Genomic DNA, 19085 nt, shown 5'->3' on the forward strand with positions numbered 1-19085 from the left:
TATTTCCATTTTCATTCTTTTCCCTCAATAAATATTTGCCTGCTTCAGAATTATGGCACTTCTCTACTTGTGGTTTTTTAATGGTCTCAACCTGAACCTGAGGCATTTAAATGATAACACCACTTGAAAGAAAGTAATTGCACTGCATGGATTTTTATCAGAATGGGCTTTGATTATCCAAATGCTCTATAGCACTTTTGGATAAAGTTGAGGATGACTGCTGCCTTGAAGGCCATTCATGCAGAACGGCATATTGTATAAAAAGAAGGCCTGATGTATGAGTAATCCACTTGCTAAAGACAGCAAGAAACAGCAGCCAAATTTAGCTTGGAAATCACTTCTCCAAAATCTAATCAGTAAAGTACGTTTCAGATAATGGGATTCAGAATAATTGGATGCAGCATCAGTAGTGTTTGTGATCATCATTTGTCTTTGAATTTTTCAAGAAAGAAAAGAAAGAAAGCTTGTGCTCACTAAAGGCATCTGATGGAGAATGACCACTGTTGTGCAAAGATGATTCATGCTTTTATAATGGCTTTATGACCTGACCCAGGATATTGGGTTGAAACAAACAGATGGATTTGAAAGATGCAAAGAGGGCATTTATATAAGAAAGATTGATTACCCTTCCCTAATGCTTAGTAGTAAAGTTTTATAATGGGAATAGGATGTGACTGTGAACAATGTGGGCCATATCCTATGTGGCATTTTGCTGTTGCTTCCTAGTATATCCATTACAAATACTTTTTGCTTGAAATTCTGAAGAACTTTGGCCAATTAGAACTAACACTAAACTAGATAGACTTCAATTAAGCAGAAAAATGATTAAAAATAAAAAAAATATTCCTATTTATGCAGGCTAAAATCTCCATTGGCTTTTTCTGCTGCCGCATAACATTGTTGACTCATGTTTAACTTGTTGTCTGTTAGGACTCAAAGATCTTTTTCACACATACTGCTCTAGAGCCAAGTGCCCCGTGCTTTCAAACAGAGGCTGGGTGGCCATCTGTTTGGGGTGCTTTGAATGCAATTTTCCTGCTTCTTGGCAGGGGGTTGAACTGGATGGCCCATGAGGTCTCTTGCAACTCAATAATTATATGATTCTTTGATTCTAATGGTCTGATCTGGTATAAGATCACTTCCTGTGAACTGAACGGTGTGTGCTTTAAAAAAAAAAAGAAAACCCACAAGTCAATAACATATTAAAATAACAAAAAGTGACAATTGGTTTTTGGTCCCAGATAGATAGAATACTGGAATAAAAAAACCTAGTCAAAACCTAGAACAAAAATATGTCTACACCATCTTTCATCAAATCATGATGCAGCAAAGCAAAAGTGCAATTTGACCCATTCTGTGTCAGCAGGATAATAATCACAGTGGTCAGTAAATACATTTTGTTGTTTGACATAGTATCTGTATCAGAATATCCTAAACGTCACTTGTTCGAAAATCCAACCTTGTCCTTACCCATGTTCTCAAACCTTAATACATTGGCAGTTTCACTGATGTCAGCAAAATACCACACAATTCAAGATAGGTTTCCCTTCCTTTTTATTTTGATGTTTCAGAGATGTTCTGCTGTGTTTTGGTGTTACTTGCCTTTATTTCATATATGGGATATAGCTTCCCCTTTGATTTTTTAAAAGATTCATCATTAGCAGTATCTTTCTGCATATGGAAACAAATTGATCAAAATATTGACACCCCCTCCCATTTTTTTACATTTTTTTCTGCTAGTTCCAAAATGCGAGGCTTTCCCCTCACTTCTAAAATAATAAAAATGAGCTTGATGAGCCCCTTGAGGAGTCCCTCATAAGTCTGTATACATAGCAGATCTTTAAAAGATACTAACTAACTAATGCTTTCAAAATAATATTTTGCTAAATGAAAGTGAAACTCGATATAGATCATTGTCCTGTGGCTAAAAGTGGGAAAATAATTATTGATTGGCTCTATCTGAACAAATATCAGAATATGGAGTTAGTGCTGCAGTAGAAAATCATTATGGTCTCTATGTGTATCTGTCTCCGTAACCAGTGATGTGCATTGATACAAATACTACACGTGTGAAGTCTCATGAAGCTGCTACAAACCAATAAGATGATGAGAGAGTATAACAGAAGACCAAAAATTATCTACAGCCATAGCTAATGCTAAGAAAGACTGCTGGATAGAGCTGCTTGATATGTCTAAGAGTAGTTGAAGAGCCTGGCAATTGCTGAGACACCTGTATAGTGACCCTCTGGTCAACTGTGAACATGCAAACATAACACCAGACCGATAGCACAACAGCTAATTCAGAATGGGAAAAGTAATGGTGAAAATCAACAGGGTGTCAGAACTTGAAACCCACCAGCTGACATCTCCCATAAACCTGAAAGAATTCAGAGGAGCTATTAAGTGATGTAAAACTAGCAAAGCACCTGGCCTACATAATTTAATGATGGAGCAAATCAAACACTTCTGCCCCAAAGCTGAAAACTGACTTTTGCAATTTTACAATCAATGCTTGGCACAGAAACAGATTCCCAGACTATGGAGGGAAACTAAGATAATTGCCATTTTAACACCTGGTAAAGATGCCTCCAATGCCAGGAACCACCGGCCTATCTCACTCCTATGTCATCTGTACAAAGTATATGAGAGGATATTACTAAATGGATTAGGATCTGTTATTGAACCCCAGCTTATTTCACAACAAGCAGATTTCAGAGTAAAGAAAAACTGTACAGCCCAAATTCTTAATCTGTCTGAGTACATCAAGGAAGGATATGAGAAAGGTTGCATTACTGGAACTGTTTTTGTCAACCTTACAGCAGCCTATGACATGGTGCAACATAGGAAAATGCTGCAGAAAGTTTACCATATTACTCAAGACTATGATTTTACAAAAACTACCCAGACTCTCCTAGAAAACTGTAGCTTCTATGTGGAGTTTCAAGGCAGGAAAAAGTAGATGGAGGAGGCAAAAGAATAGTTTACCCCAAGGCAGCATTCTTGCACCGACCTTGTTTAATATCTTTACTAATGAGCAGCCACAACCACCGCTCACAAAGAACTTTATATATGCTGTGACCTTGGCCCAACAACACAAGCAAAAGACTTTCAAACAGTTACAATCCAACTTACTAATGCCTTGAAAGATCTCCCCAGCTACTGCAAAGATAACCACTTGAAGCCTAACCCCTGCTTTCTACCTATGCAACCATGAAGCCAACAGGAAATTGAAAGTCACCTGGGAAAGTCAAGAGCTTGAACATTGTTTCCATCCTAAATATCTTGGTGCCATCTTAGATCGAACACTAGCATTTAGGAAACACTACTTGAACACCAAGCACAATGTAGCTGCATGCAATAACATCATGCGGAAACTTACTGGCAACACATGGGATGCAGATCCAAAATTAATAAGAACATCAGCTCTATCCTTGTCTTACTCAGCTGCCAAGTATGCCTGCCCTGTTTGGCATAAATCTGCCCATGCAAGGCAAGTGAACATAGCACTGAATGAAACATGCAGAATAATCACAGGATGTTTTAAACCTACACCTGTTAATAAACTCTACAAGCTAGCTGGCATTGCGCCCCCCCCCCCCCGATGTGTGATGGGAAGTTGCTGATAAATGTGAGAGAAATAAGGTTGAACACTGTGAAAGCCATCCACTACATGACTACCAGCCTTCTCCAAGTAGACTCAAATCAAGGAAAAGCTTTATGAGAATTACCACTCCTCTTGGTGTGTGTCCCCCCCCCCAGCAACACCAAGGGAATCCCAACTGGATGGCCCCCCCACGGGGGTCTTCCTCCAGGGGCAAACCAAGAATGGGCAACTTGGAAGTCAGAACAGACTCAGAAGTGGAGTGGGCAGATCAAAAGACAACCTGGCAAAATGGCACTACCTAAAAGAATCCCATACCTTGTGTGACTGTGAAGCAGAACAGATAACTCCACATCTGTATGCTGATCCACTATACTCAACCTCATGTGCAGAGGAAGAATTGTTGGAGGCTACAGACAATGTCAGTGCTGTTGCCCATTTTTTGTCAAAAGATATTTAACCGCCTGCGCTCCTCCTATTCTTATCAGTTTTATACTAATTAATGAAATGCTTTTAATATGAAATTTAAAAAAAATACAATGTTCTCTTCAGCTATCTCTGTTGACAGCTTTTAGCTTCTTTGAGGCAAAGAAACAGCAACTTCTAAATTTACAATTTTTCACTTTCACAATGGTCCTGTTCCCTTAAGCACAGCAAGTGTGAATTGTTAACACTAAATCTGAGGCTAGTCAGGAGTAGCAATGCTCCAAACCAGCCCCACAGATGGCTACAATGTCCATGTCCACCCTGCAGTGATAATGAAGCAGAATTCAGGCTATCCAGTGGTGCTGAAAGTGCACTGTCATGTTTCCTTTATTGTCCTGTCATTGCTGCATGGAAACAGAGCTCCAGGAGACATCAGCAGAAATCCCTGTGTGACCAGGGAGATATGGCGGAGCAATCCATGGATATCTGCAACTTGGGCAAGATCTGTCTCCTTTTTCCTCTGCCTCTGAATGCAGGGAAAGGGGGTGGCAGTGCTGGCCCATGCGGACAGCAGACCAGTTCAGAGAAGAGCTGGTCATATTATGCCATCTTGAAGTGCAGGTTGTATTCCATAATTTTGCTAATGTGTTTGGACATCCAGATTTCACTCTGGTCCAAATCGGGGTATAGGGACAGGGTAAACAATCCTCTAGTCTCTGAGGCAATAGAATACAAGCTTGGTCCATTTTTAATGTAACATCCTTTTATTATTTATTTATTTATTTATTTACAATATTTATATATTTATATCCCGTCCCCCCTGGGGGGGGGGGGGGGCTCAGGGTGGCTTACAACCGGCAACCATTAGATCCCAACAACAAAATAAAAACAATCACAAATTAAACATTAATTAAAACATTAAATTATAAAATATCCATTAAAACATTATAAACACAATCAAGTCCAAATCCAATTCAAAATCCGGAGTGGAAATATTTAAACACTGCTAGTATGTCACCTCTTAGTATTCTCTTCTCTAGGTTCAAAGTTCAGATACAGATATTAAGATATTCATGTTAGATTAATACCTCATGCTTGCACTTTGTTTTGAGTGCTGAAGCAATACTGAGATATGTTCTTTACCACAAGCCTGTAGCATTCTGTTTTTAAACCAAAAGCATTCATTATTTTGTTATTTTTTAAAAATGAGGAAGCCTAGAGTTGCTTTTAAAACATTCTAAATATAAAGAGGATTGGCTAGTATTTAGGATCTTCTAAAGCTATAACTCTAACTATTTGCTTAAAAAAAAATAACTTTCCAGCTCTTATATAGTTAATAGGGCTGGGCGGTTTCGTTCGTTAATTTCGTAATTCGTTAATAATTCGTTATTTTTCTTGATAACGAAGCGATAACAAACCATTCAGGAGCAACTAAAAAACAAAACGAATTTTTAAAGCTATTTCATAATTGTTTTGTAATTGTTTCGTTATTATTTCTGTATGTCTGGTGCAAGTTTTATAGTTGTTTCCCTCCCCTCTCCCTGGTTGCAAGCGGTCGGCATTTACCCCACTTCCGGGTCCCTGGCCTCTGCTTAAGTGGATCAAATTCTCCTCTCCTCCTGTCGTCACCTCACCTCGTTCCTCACTCTGGCCTGCGTGCATTGGGCAAAGAGACACAGCAGTGCAGCACTCAGAGACCTGCCTGTTGCCTGCCTAACCTCCTGCCTTCCTGGGCAGGGGTTAAAACTGTTATGATGATGATGATGATGATTATTATTATTATTGAGAAGCATTGTCAAACCAGAATAGAGATTTCACCCCTCCTCTCTCTCTCTTTCCCCCCTCTTTCCTTCTCCAGGTTAAAACTATTATATTTATTATTATTATTATTATTATTATTATTATTATTGTTGTTATTAAGAATGGATGGCCATCTTTCAGTAGTGCTTTCACTGTGCCTTACATGCATGAAGGCAGAAAGTGGTTTGTTATTATTATTATTATTATTATTATTATTATTATTGAGAAGCATTGTCAAACCAGAATAGAGATTTCACCCCTCCTCTCTCTCTCTCTTTCCCCCCTCTTTCCTTCTCCAAGGTTAAAACTATTATTTAAAACTATTATTTTCACGTTGCGCAACCACGTCCGCCATTTTAACGAATTGATTCATTAATATTAACGAAATTTCGTAAATATCAAACTTTTTAAAAGGAAAATTTCGGAATTCTTTTAAATATCAAAACGCAAAAAAACCCCAAAAATGAATCGATTTTAGAAACAAATTTTTCCGTTGTTACCCAGGCCTAATAGTTAAGCTGATTCTCAAGCAACTAAATTCTTCATCCAGTAGAATTTATCACTGTTCCCATAAAATTACAATCCACACACACCTATTTTTATCCTAATGGGTTGGGTAACATCCTGACGCTGATCATCCTTAGTTTACTTTAAAAAAAAAAAAACCTGACTATTTACAGGGTGAGTGTGTGTGCAAGAGTGTGTGTGCACCTTTCTATTGGGCACAGGCAGTACCACAGGGAAGATAAATATATTGGAGAATGTAAAGTGCATTTATTAATTAATTACCACATATAATTACTGCAGCCAGATAGATCTGCAAATTGCCTTCTCCTCTTGTTATTCTCACAAGATAGGTTTGAACTCAGTGCTTGCCCTCCTTGTACACACAGTAGCACAACAGAATATGGTAAAAAAAAAATTCTCAATTTCACTCTACTAATAGATGGTACTGCCTTTTTGGCACAAATACAGTTCCAATAAGGCCATTTTGACACCATTAGCTTCGCAGCTCTAACATGTCAAGCTAAACCAAAGTTTAACAGTTTTGCTTTTAAACTGGTGAATTAGATTGGCTGAGTAAATTAGCTGTCACCACCCCCTCCCGCAATAAACGGAGATGCTTGGAAGTGCATCATCCTAATGAATTGTTGTTTAATCTTATCACTTTCTGCTATTACTCTATTGCGAATTGGCTGTTCTCCAAAAGATGAAGAATACTGAACATTTCATGGAATATTGACTTCATCATTTTGTTTTCTGTTACAGCCTTTTCTTCTTAATTCTCTCTCTTTTTTAATCTGAAGTTTTCATCTTTCAGTTACACTGCAGCTCTTATTTTCTAGCAATTCTCTTTGGTTCCAGGTGGAGAGAAAGCCAAAGGATTTTTTTTTGAAGTTCTATACCAGAACCATGAAAAAAGTGCTTAGGTTTCAACTGTTAAGGTCCAACAGGGACAAAGAGCTCAGAAAAACAGCCAGGGTGTTCCCTCATCAAGCATCTGCAGCCTGAAACAATTGTTTTTTTTTCTGCATAATGACCAAGCCAGCCTGAAGCAGCCATACTGTATTCCATATCTAATTTTTCCAACCCTGTATACAATTTAAACTTTTTGCTTCCCATTCCTATACAACCCCCCTTAGTATAGGATACCATTTGAGTGTCAGTAGTGGATTCTTTGTGAATTGTTTATAATCCTTGGAGAATTTTCTTATATGATATGAGGGGTGTAAAATCTACCAAATTCAAAGTGAGCACTTGAATTCAAAAGAACACTATCATAAGGGGGCAAAATTATAAATTCATGAAGCTAATTATAGTTCTCTTATGGAGTGACAATGCAATGCAATGAATATTGGATTTTTCCACTGGAGCAGCTGGTGCCCACAACTATTTGGAATAAAATTCAAGCTTGTTTGTGGGAGTCAGTGTGAAAGGCATATGTGAGAATACTGGAACTGTTATAAGATGTTACACAGACATTATAAATGAGCTTTTCCGGGAAGGCTTTTAGTTCTGGTTTCTGCCTGCCCCAGACTCTTTAATGTTGCCAAGGCCTAACCACTGAAAAAAAAAACATGGAAGTGTTCAGAGCCATCTTAATGAAGCTCAGATTAGCACTCCCATTTTTATCTCAAGACAGCACTTGGAAGAAGAGAGGTGCATTGTGGATCCTTTTTAAATATTGATCACAGCATCATTAAAACCAAAGCCCATATGCTCAGCGGTGGCCTCTATAGTTTCCTGAATGCTTTGCTGCAGACAAGGGAAAGCTTCTTGAATTATGGTGTTAATAAGAGTAGCACAGGAGGAATCCTTGATGTTCAAACAGAAAGCTAAAGAAGCATTTTCTATTGGCAGGGCTCTCAGGATACCAGGCATTTTTAAAATGTCTTCATCAATTGAGCCAATGACCTTCTTCTAGGGTGGCAGGGTATGTTTGTGTCAAATTGTCTGAGTTTCCCTTGAGATCGTTTTCTGCTCCAATTTTAGAACTGACACTATCAGAAGTATTTGTTTAGGTGGGAATGCAACATGCATAAGGAAAAAATCAGACTTAAAAGACTCAAAACTTAAAGTTAGTTAGTTTTGATTAGCATGGCAAGAAAAGCCTTGAAGAGACATTCTGACAACGTTCATTTAAATCTTTTGAGAACTTCATACCAGATTTTCTTTTTTCTATAGGCAAATATTGTCTATAGTTTATTTTCTATTCTTACGAAAATAGCTTCACACATTTGGGAAAGACAAGATATTACATCATTCTGATTCCTGAAATAGGTAGGTCATAGTAAGGGATTCTATTCACTTTTGGCTACTACTAACCCCAGAACAGGATGTCAATTGTAAAAAACCAGACAGAGTTGATTTGTTTTGTTTTTTGCTTCACTTTTCCCAAAGTCTCTTTTTTCTTTCTTCAGAAATAACTTAAGGCTATTTAATAAAGCCAAAATGTTTGGTAATTTTTCAGGAATGGCTGCCAATCCACAGAGGCTGTCTCAACATGCAGTTTTATGTTTTGCTAGTTCAGTTTCTCCAGGCTAAAACCAGTTTTCCATTCATTTTTTAACACTGGAACAGAGAGAATATTTTATTTTATTTATATAAAACATGTCTACGCCTCAAATCACTTGTAGCACAGAGCATATTAATACAATTTAGCTTGCCCATCTGTGCATTTTAGGATGAGGCTCTTTTAAATTACCTGGAAAAAGCCAGGCATTTATGAGATGGTTGTACTCCTTCCACCAGAATTTGCAGTTTCCTTTGAAAGGCAAGGTAAAGTGATGGACCTAATATATTAGAAACACATAAAGAAGTTGGAAAATGGTGTTGGAGGTGGGAGAAAAAAAGGTGAAGATTTAGTGGAAAAACTTACCTCTCCCTCTGTCCTCTACCACTAAATTATCCTTGACATCTACTTTGTTGAGCATAGACTTTTAAATGGAGGAGAGATAATGACAGAGTAAAACATTTCCATTTGACTTCACAAGAGCTCTTTCCTCTATTCAGCATTAAGGTATAAACAAATATTATCATCAAAACAACCTGTCCAAAAATGCTGCATGAAGGAAACAAATGGAATTCATTTTTTAGGCAAAAGGAAGAAAATGCCCTAGATAGGAGACACATAACTAAAATGCCACAAATTGTATTAAATTATGAACATGAGTGGTTGGAGTACAGAGCAAACAAAATTTACTTATTTCCAACAATACTAACAAAAACATGGCTCCTGCCCTAGGTTTCCGCAGTCTGTTGGTGTCTACTTTGAGAACTATTTGTTTCTTTCTACCCAAACTCAAACTCAGTGATGATAAAAATAATTAGGATGGTAGAAAACCAGGTCCTGTGGGAGACACTGTATCACATGTATAGCTAACTGCTTAGCTTACTAAAAGGAAGTCATGAATGTGTGATTCATGTTAAGAATCACTTGTGTGTATGGATCATGTGTATTCTATTGAGGTCAAGATAGATAATTTGAAAAGGTTTAGCAAGATTATGTTGACAAATCAGATCTTTAGATATGTAATGTCTCTGTCCCAATACCAGCATGACTGCCCCTCTGCTGTCATGGAGAATGATGGGTCTTTTTGAGGAAGACAGAAATTATTCTTCAAAAAGGACCTGTTTCTTGAACAGATATGATCTTTCAGCAGGCATATATATCTAGAATGTTAAGGGTTTCATGCATAAAATCCATTCAATAATTAGTCAGTTATGATAAGTTCAGGGGAAAGCATGTTGAATTTCTGGCGAATGGAAAGATTGCTGATATCATTGGCCATTTAGTCAGCAATTGTGATGTACAGCCATACAAATAATATGGTTCTAGCAGCTTAGGGACACGGAATAGTACTTGTGAGTTTCTTAAAACTGAGATACTAAAGACATAATTGCAAACAGTGCCAACAACAAGAAGAAAAAAGAGCAATCTAAAGAAACCAGAATGGATGTCCAAGATACTTTCAGCAGAGCTAAGATTTAAAGGAGACATGTACATGAAATGGAAAAGGGGAAATCACCAAAGATCAATTCAAACAAATAACCAACACATGTAGGCAAAAGGTCTGAAAGGCTAAAGCTCAAAATGAGCTCAAGCTGGCCAGAAAGATTAAAAACAATAAAAAGGAGTTACTTGCTTATGTCAGAAGAACAAGGAATTGGTAGGGCTTCTGCATGGAAAGGATGGTGAAATGCAACAAGGGATAGGGAAAAGGCAAAATTACTCAACATCTTCTTTGCCTCAGTTTTCCTCCTAAAGAAAATCAGTACCAGCCTGAGTGATATGGGGCGGACAAGGCAATAGGGGATATGCAACCCAAAATAAGTAAAGAAGTAGTCAATGAATACTGAGCTACTCTAAATGAATTCAAGTCTTCAGGGCCAGGTGAACTACATCCAATCAACTTTGAGAATTCTCGGAGAATGAGAGAAATCCCAGAAGTCTGGAAGAGGGCAAATGTGGTCCCTATTTTCAAGAAGGGGGGGGGGGGGAGCCAATTACTATCAAATCAGCTTGACATCAATACCAGGAAAGATTCTGGAGCAGATCATCAAGGAGACAGTCTGTAATCACTTAGAACATAACGCTGCAATTACTAAAAGTCTACGTGAATTTCTCAAAAACACGTCAAGCTAAAGTAATTTTATCTTTTTTTATAGGGTTACAAGCTTGATGTGTCTAGATCAACGTCAAACCTCACCTAAAATACTGTGTCCAATTGTGAGATATTGACGAGGCGGAAAGTGTCCTGAGGAGGGCAACTAAAATGATCATAGGTCTGGAGACCATGATCTATTAGAAGCGGCTTAAAGAGCTGGGTATGTTTAGCCTGCAGAAGGGAAGGTTGAGAGTAGACCTGTTAAAATATTTGAAATAGTATCATAAGGAAGAGGGAACAGGCCTGTTTTCTCCTGGCATGGAGACTAGGACTCAGAGCAATGGGTTAAATTACAGAACATTAGGAAGAGCTTCGTGAATGTAAGAGCTGTTGGAACTCACTGCCTCAGAATGGGGTGGAAGCTCTTATTTTTGGAGGCTTTTAAACAGAGGCTAGATGGCCATCTGCCAGGGGTACTTTGATAAGGCCACCACTGTCCAGAGAGTTGGCAGAGAGTTGGACTAGATGGCCCATGTGGTCTCTTCCAACTCTATGATTCTATGGTCACATTTTTTGGACTCCGAAAACAGCTTGTTGATGACAATGTTTCTTTCACTCTCCACCCATTTTCAATTTTGGTTACATGTGCACATTTTGCATGAAAAGGAGGAAGGAACATCATCATCAACAAAAAAACAAAAACAAACCCACAGCCACAGTCCACTTTTGGGAGGTACAAAGAACATCCATGTACCTTCAGCAAGAATTATCATTCATGCCATGACAAATCTGCATTCTGTTTGTTTACCTTACAAGGAGACTCAGGAGGGACCAGATTGCTGATGTGAAGGTTTTATAAACACATTGCCTGCTAACCCCCCAAAAGAAGACACCAGACAACAGTTATGGATTTAAAACTGGGCAACTTTATTGTTACCTAATTAACTCAGCCACAGAATCTCTTAATCAGACTAGCATGAATATGTAGCAAATAAAGCCGAGGTGGTGTCCCTTCCCGGCCTACCCCTCGGCGAAATAGGGCGAAGCACCCGGTTCCCGGGTGACCTAAACCAGGGTAACCTTTTAGCCAATGTTGGAGGAATCTTCCTCAAGGATATTGAGGTAAGACCCTCCCCATTTGTAAGCCATTTATCCAGTAGTTATCTCGTTCAAGGTAACAACCGGTGATGTTAATGTTAATGGCTTTTCCCAAAAGGGGGGCTGCTTCGGGTGAACACCAAATGTATTTCTTTCTAGCTGTTTTTCCGCAAACCTATTTAAACCACCAAAACCCAATCTGCCTCCTAGCAACAGTATAGGGTAGGCGAAAAAACCCTTCTAGAACATAGAGGGGGAAAAAATTCCTACCCGGCTCTCTAAAGCAACCAATCATTATACTGTTAATGGGCGGGTGAGGTGGGTTGCCGTCAGGAAAGGACTGAGCCGGAGGGAGGCTATTTCCCTCCAGGCTCTGCCCCCCAAAGTAGTTCCGGCAGGAACTACTTTGGGCAGTTTACTTCCTTGGGAGGAAGAGGCAAAGCCCTTTCACTTCTCCAGTTTCTCTTGGATCAGTGAAAGGTAATTGCCTGCTAACCCCCCAAAAGAAGACACCAGACAACAGTTATGGATTTAAAACTGGGCAACTTTATTGTTACCTAATTAACTCAGCCACAGAATCTCTTAATCAGACTAGCATGAATATGTAGCAAATAAAGCCGAGGTGGTGTCCCTTCCCGGCCTACCCCTCGGCGAAATAGGGCGAAGCACCCGGTTCCCGGGTGACCTAAACCAGGGTAACCTTTTAGCCAATGTTGGAGGAATCTTCCTCAAGGATATTGAGGTAAGACCCTCCCCATTTGTAAGCCATTTATCCAGTAGTTATCTCGTTCAAGGTAACAACCGGTGATGTTAATGTTAATGGCTTTTCCCAAAAGGGGGGCTGCTTCGGGTGAACACCAAATGTATTTCTTTCTAGCTGTTTTTCCGCCACAGGATGAGGGCAAGTGTCTAGTTAGCTCCATCCCCCCACCCTTAAAACAGCTCTTATCCAACTGCTAGCCTAATCTGTAACAAAGTTGACCCAGAACGTATGCGTGAGCAAAATCAACCGTGTTGTGTAATTTGACGGTTCGTAATTGTGGTAACCCCAATTTAATTAATGACAGTGTATATCTTGACACCATTGAACAAAATCACAGTATGTTATTGTATTGTGTCAGTGTCACATGTTTGATGATGGAAATGTGTCAGAAGCTGGGCTATCACCAGTCTTCAATGCTGTAAGGTTGTCACCGATCACTAGTAAGAGAACCTCCAGTCCCATCACTCAGTGATCCGAAGTTCAACACCACATCAGCCTTTCGCTGTTGGCATCAGTAACGGCAGTTCTCCCGTGCCGACCATGGGACAGATAGTCCATTACACGCCTCCGTCGCTCTGACCCTGTGGTTCATCCGGTCAGCTGTTTGTGTTTCACCAAACTGAGGCTGTAAGACTCAAACAAAGATCAGAGACAAGGGGAGGGGGCGTCGTACCCCTCTGCCCCACAAACCGAGCTGTATATCCAAGGCTAACCTTGCGATATCTACAGTCTCCACAAGTACAGTCTCCATGACCCTCATAGGTCAGACCATTATCTGTGAGGCTTAACTCCCACTCACTCAGATTTAGCTGTCTGGCACCCCGTGTCGAGTGACATCACTATTGTAATGAGTGCAGCCAGCACTCTTCATTTGAATTGATCTCCATCACCACCTATTGGTGTTTCAAAATCTGTTGTGCTATGGCTGGCCAAGATTGTGAACTAACAGGGTTTAGTAGAAATAAACTTGCTGGGCCCGCTCAATGACCCATAACCCCTAAGTCACACCAGTGCCAGCTGATCGTGGGACAGCTCTTAACCAAAACAGTAATGGCTTTTGGTGCTGTGATGGTATAATATCTTCGATGTCAAAAACTATCAGACATGAAGGAATCCATCACTAAACTATTAGTGAGGTTTAAGATCTCACAAGCATTTTTACTGGTATTTAAGAAATGCGAAAACCTAACAGGTTGGATTAGGTGATAAATGACTCACTAGTGTGGGCAAGTGGAATTTGGTCTTCGTCATTGTCTTATCTCTTGATTGCAATAGTATTCTTATTAATATTGCAAAATCAGTATGATTTGTTATTTGCTTCAATTTATATAAAGCCTATCTTAATTGTGGTATCTTGTCAAGGCCCCGCACTGTCTATGTTGCGGCCCCGGGGAAGTAACAACCGTGCTATGGCTTTTGTCTGTCTGTCAGTCTTGTGTCAATAATTAAGTACAATGACAAGATTATCGTTAGCTATACGTGTTTGGTCATTTAGCTAAACTTGGCTATAGTGGTTGCCTTGTCTCTGCGGGCCTACCCAGTAGTAAAGGCGATGTGACTAGATGGGAACCCGTCCCTGTAACAAATTTATAGACTAGCCCTGCATAATCGAGGGGCTTTTTTTTTTTTTTTAAATTAACTTATAGTCTATCTCACCCAAATCTCAGTTTGGAACTCTTGAAAGTTCTGGCAACCACTAATGTATGGAAGGGCATTGTTATGCCAATGGACTAGAATGTTTGAAATTGGTTAAACCGTAGGTAAATGTATGGTCTGTGAAAAGACCTTGACAAGCCATCTCTAAGAGAACACCTTGTCATATGAGGATCCAAACGAAATTAACAATCAGTAACTCTGAATTATCACGCGTAACTTGTTAACATTGTTACGCCATCATATCTCAGACTATCAGTAGTCACTTTGACATCTGTAAATAGAGGCAGTCACCAGTCTGTGGTATGGATCGCCCCAGTCTCGGGTAACACTCATAACTTTTGTGGTGGACTGCCTTAGTGTCTCTAGCAAGGCCCAAAGCCCTTGTTGCTAGTCGTATAGCAAAGCCAATAAGTGACAAATCCTAGATCTATTTATTTGGCTGTGTGATTAGTTTTGTTTTCTGTCTTGTAAAGCAGATGTCCCATAAAGCAAAGTGTCATTTCAATCTCGAGGAGCCAAATATAGTGGTCTATAGGCTGACTGGGAAAAAACACTGGATATAAATGATTAGTTAAATGGCACAAGGTTAGGCCTGCTGGTTATTACTTAAGTGAACTTGTTAGCCAGAAAAAGAGGGGGGGGGGCTCTGTGATATGGCGCCCCTTTGTTTAGGTCTAACCGAAATGTCAATAAACAACAGCTTTAGTAATTTATTATAAGACCTGGCCCTGTAACAGAGTCATCAAATAACCTGCTGTCCCGGGCCGTCCCTTATCACAGTATGGCATCTTTATATAACGTTAGCGTGACCCAACCTGGGCTCCCTTTGAAAAGAAAATAACTGTTATCCACCATATGAATCTCTTACTAAAGCCACCCCAAAGCCAGGAGGGGGATGGGGGGGAGGCTTAATTTGACTTAGTCCCCACTATTTTAACCACCCAGTTTTCAGCAGCTATGTATAACTATGACTCCTTTTAGGGAGTTAACTTGGTCTCAGTTATATGTACTGAGTGGACTCACGCCTTGAGTTAAAATGGCCATATGTTAGCGTTAACCACCAAGCCTGCCAGTAGCAGGTGACCCGTCCATGTAACCCTGGGGTTATTTTCTTTCTGATTTACATTATCAAATCTCGTCTATATTAATGTTCACCGGCTGCCTTTGATACAACAACCTGTCATACAGGAGCCCAGTATCTTCAGGGGACTGAAGTAGAACTCTCCAGTTAAATCCAGATATTTAAAAAGATAATGAGCTTGAGCCAGGTAATGCTGTATTATTTCCCCAGCGTGGAACATCAAACAGTAAACCAATTGGCCAAGCTCCGATCTATCCTGGCTGCATATGTTGTCATTAATGAGCTTGGTCAAACCGTGACCCGGTGTGATATCTATAATAGGGTGAATAAATCTATAACTTCGTTGTTCCAAATGGCAAAATTGATTATTGCTATAGATGTGACCCCAACGGTGCAGGGGCAAGTCCCTCTAACAATGGCTTTAATTGTGGCCAAATCGAATAGTTGCTGCGAGCCATTTTAACAGCCGCGGTATCGGTCATTTGGCAAGTGTCTAGGTGGTAAAGCTATCCGCCACTATGGGACTATATCCGTGTGCTGTTCGGTAGAAGTGAAACACCCTTACGCATTTTATGTGCTATATAATCACCCGGACCTGAAGGCCAATTGATATTAACAAGTGACTCAATTGAAACGACTAGGGGCATCCTTACATCTGGCCTGTGTTGGCAACTGTTATGGGCCAGTGGCGCTGAAGGCTTCTGATCTTATCTGGACATCAAAGGGATGTGATGGTCGAGTTTTTGTCATGTTCCCCTTCAGCATCCGGCACTAATGTAAAATTAGAAAAAGAGGTGGTTTAGGTAAATAGAGCCCCATTAAATTGTAGGAATAATTGAGGCAGTAAAATGTCCCTATCTTTCCGGCCGCCTCAATGTGGACTAGAAATGTTAAATCCTTGCGTCGATGTTCAGTCATCTGACATCGAGCTCAGGGAGTGCTGACAGCCTTTTATCGGCCTCTTATCAGTCAGGTCCTTGTCCTTCGGTTATCTCATGTTTTTGTGGGTAACATCCTGTAAAATAGAGCAGTATACAGTTCACATTATTACATAAGTATCTGTGAGTCCATGGAACCGTTGTGTCTCGTGATTAGGATCCTGCTTGGTTGTTATATAATTTATTGGTTATTAAGTTAGATATTATAGGTCTGGCCATCATATATAAGGTTGTTAGGCAAACTATAGTTAGTGTCTCTTTATATCATCTTATCTCATGTATAAACATCCCATCAGTGACATCAACCTTATAGCCAATTAGCGTTGATCTGGGGAAAACAGTCAAAATGTTAGTTAATTTTATTATTATTCTTTTTTTTTTTTTTTGTATTGTCAAGACCGTTCAACTGAGGAACTCTCCGCCCTGTGAATATTGGATGGTCTTGTATGGAACTACTCAACCAAGGCTGGATAGCCATCTTGGGTGGTCTGGATGGCCTATGGGGCTCATCAATTGTATAATGATATAATTAGAATCATAGATGCTGATCGATAGATGTGGATTACTATAGCTGGGTATGTGGCTATAATTACATATATGTATATCTGTATATATCTTGTGTTAATTAACAATCTTATCATGACTGGCCAGGTATCTAATATATTCGTTATTATTATTATTATTATTATTATTATTATTATTATTATTTAAAAGCCACCAGGGGGTAAACCGGATGACTATGGAGCCACACGGAGGCAGGAGCAGCCTGTCCTCTGTACCCTGGATATCAGGATGCCCTGGAACAATGGCATCAACTACAGAAAGGAGATTCTGTCTGAACATGAGGAAAAAACTCTCTGACTGCGAGAGCTGTTCAACAGGGGAACTCTCCGTCCTGCAATGTATGGTGGGGGCTCCTCTTTTGAAGCCTATAAACAGAGGCTGGGTGTCGTCTGTCAGGGGTGCATTGAATGCATTATTTTTGCTTTTAGCAGGAGGTTGTATTTGTTGGCCCACGAGGCCTCCTGAAACTCCCTAATTCAAATTATAAGTAGCAAATTGGCTCCAATATGTCTGTGTAAGGGAAAAGACTGGCCCCTGGCCACGAGGCAGTGTTAAAATGGCTGCCGGCCATGAGGGATGACTAGTTTCTGTTTCGTATTCTATACACCCTTATACACTCACATACACATTGATGACTAGTTTCTGTTTCATATTCTATATACACCCTTATACACCCACATACACATTGATGACTAGTTTCTGTTTCGTATTCTATACACACCCTTATACACTCACATACACATTGATGACTAGTTTCTGTTTCGTATTCTATACACACCCTTATACACTCACATACACATTGATGACTAGTTTCAATTTAGTTTTCTATACACACCCTTATATATTCACATACACATCCATATATCAATCTTTTTGTCACGTAAAGGTGGATGTTTTGCATTTAATTATTTTCAGCTTGGTTATAGATAGCTATACATATTGAAATAGCAATAACAATATTATTGATGTTATTAAGCACCCCTGAGGGGGTTAAATAAGTCCAGATGGCTGCTGGTAATGCAGCAGCTTCACCCCCCCTTCTATTATTATTATTATTATTATTATTATTATTATTATTATGTAATTATACAAGGTAGCCCAAAAGAAAGCAGGTGACTGGGGGAGGGGAGGAATGGGGCCAATGTCCCATCCAAAATGCCAAGGAGTGCTGGGAAGCGGCAGTGCTTCCCCCCCCCCCCCGCCCCAGGAGCCTGTACATGGGCCTAAAGAGTTTGCCAAGGCTGCAAACCGGCCTGCCGACGCCCCGTTAAAGCGTGCACGCACAGCGCACGCGAGCAAACCCCAAGGGAAGGAGGCAAACGCCTCCAAACAGCACCAAGCCGATCGGGGCGCTCCCAGGCCTAGGCTCCTAAATGGGGCTAAGGGGAAGGAGGCTGAAGGCCCACCAGAAGGCCTATCTGCCGATGGGCCCTGCCTGCCACAGCGCAGGCAGCGCCCGAAAACAGCGCCCGCGTGAAGCGCGCGGCACCTAGATGCGGGCCCCGGGGCTGGAGGCTGCAAGCCTCTCCAGCCCCGTCAGGCCCCCTTACCCACTTGAGGCAAGTGTCAGGATGGAGGCTGTGGGGAGAAGGAGACTGCAGGCCTCACTGTCCCTGCAGGCCTTCCCTCCGGATCAGCCCGACGCGTCCTTCTTCATTGCCGTCAGGAAAGGACTGAGCCGGAGGGAGGCTATTTCCCTCCAGGCTCCGCCCCCCAAAGTAGTTCCGGCAGGAACTACTTTGGGCAGTTTACTTCCTTGGGAGGAAGAGGCAAAGCCCTTTCACTTCTCCAGTTTCTCTTGGATCAGTGAAAGGTAATTTCTCGAGGGCTGTGCTTTGGAACATTATTCTTGCTCAGGGAAAGTGAGTTACTTATTTGCCTGGGAGAAGACTGGTTCTATAAAGCTAGTGTAGAATTGCACAGGAGCGAAATCATGCATTCAGAAGATTAAAGAGGTTATAAAAGTTATCCTCCTCTCTCTCATCTTGTGTGTGGCTGTGCATGCTTAAATTCAGAACTGTTTCTGATAGCTGATTTCTTTAGAAAGAAA

At 40.4% G+C, this 19085-nt stretch overlaps 1 long non-coding RNA gene across 1 annotated transcript; it reads right to left on the reverse strand.

Annotated features, from left to right (window-relative positions):
* Positions 1-12556: 12556 nt before the first annotated feature.
* On the reverse strand, positions 12557-18848 carry LOC137097007 (uncharacterized). The gene is made up of 2 exons (XR_010909896.1): positions 18586-18848; positions 12557-16304 (listed from the first exon to the last, which is right to left on the reverse strand). It is a non-coding gene; the product is annotated as an uncharacterized lncRNA (long non-coding RNA).
* Positions 18849-19085: the final 237 nt, after the last annotated feature.

This window comes from Anolis sagrei, chromosome 4 (assembly GCF_037176765.1).
Source record: "Anolis sagrei isolate rAnoSag1 chromosome 4, rAnoSag1.mat, whole genome shotgun sequence".
NCBI lineage: Eukaryota > Metazoa > Chordata > Lepidosauria > Squamata > Dactyloidae > Anolis > Anolis sagrei.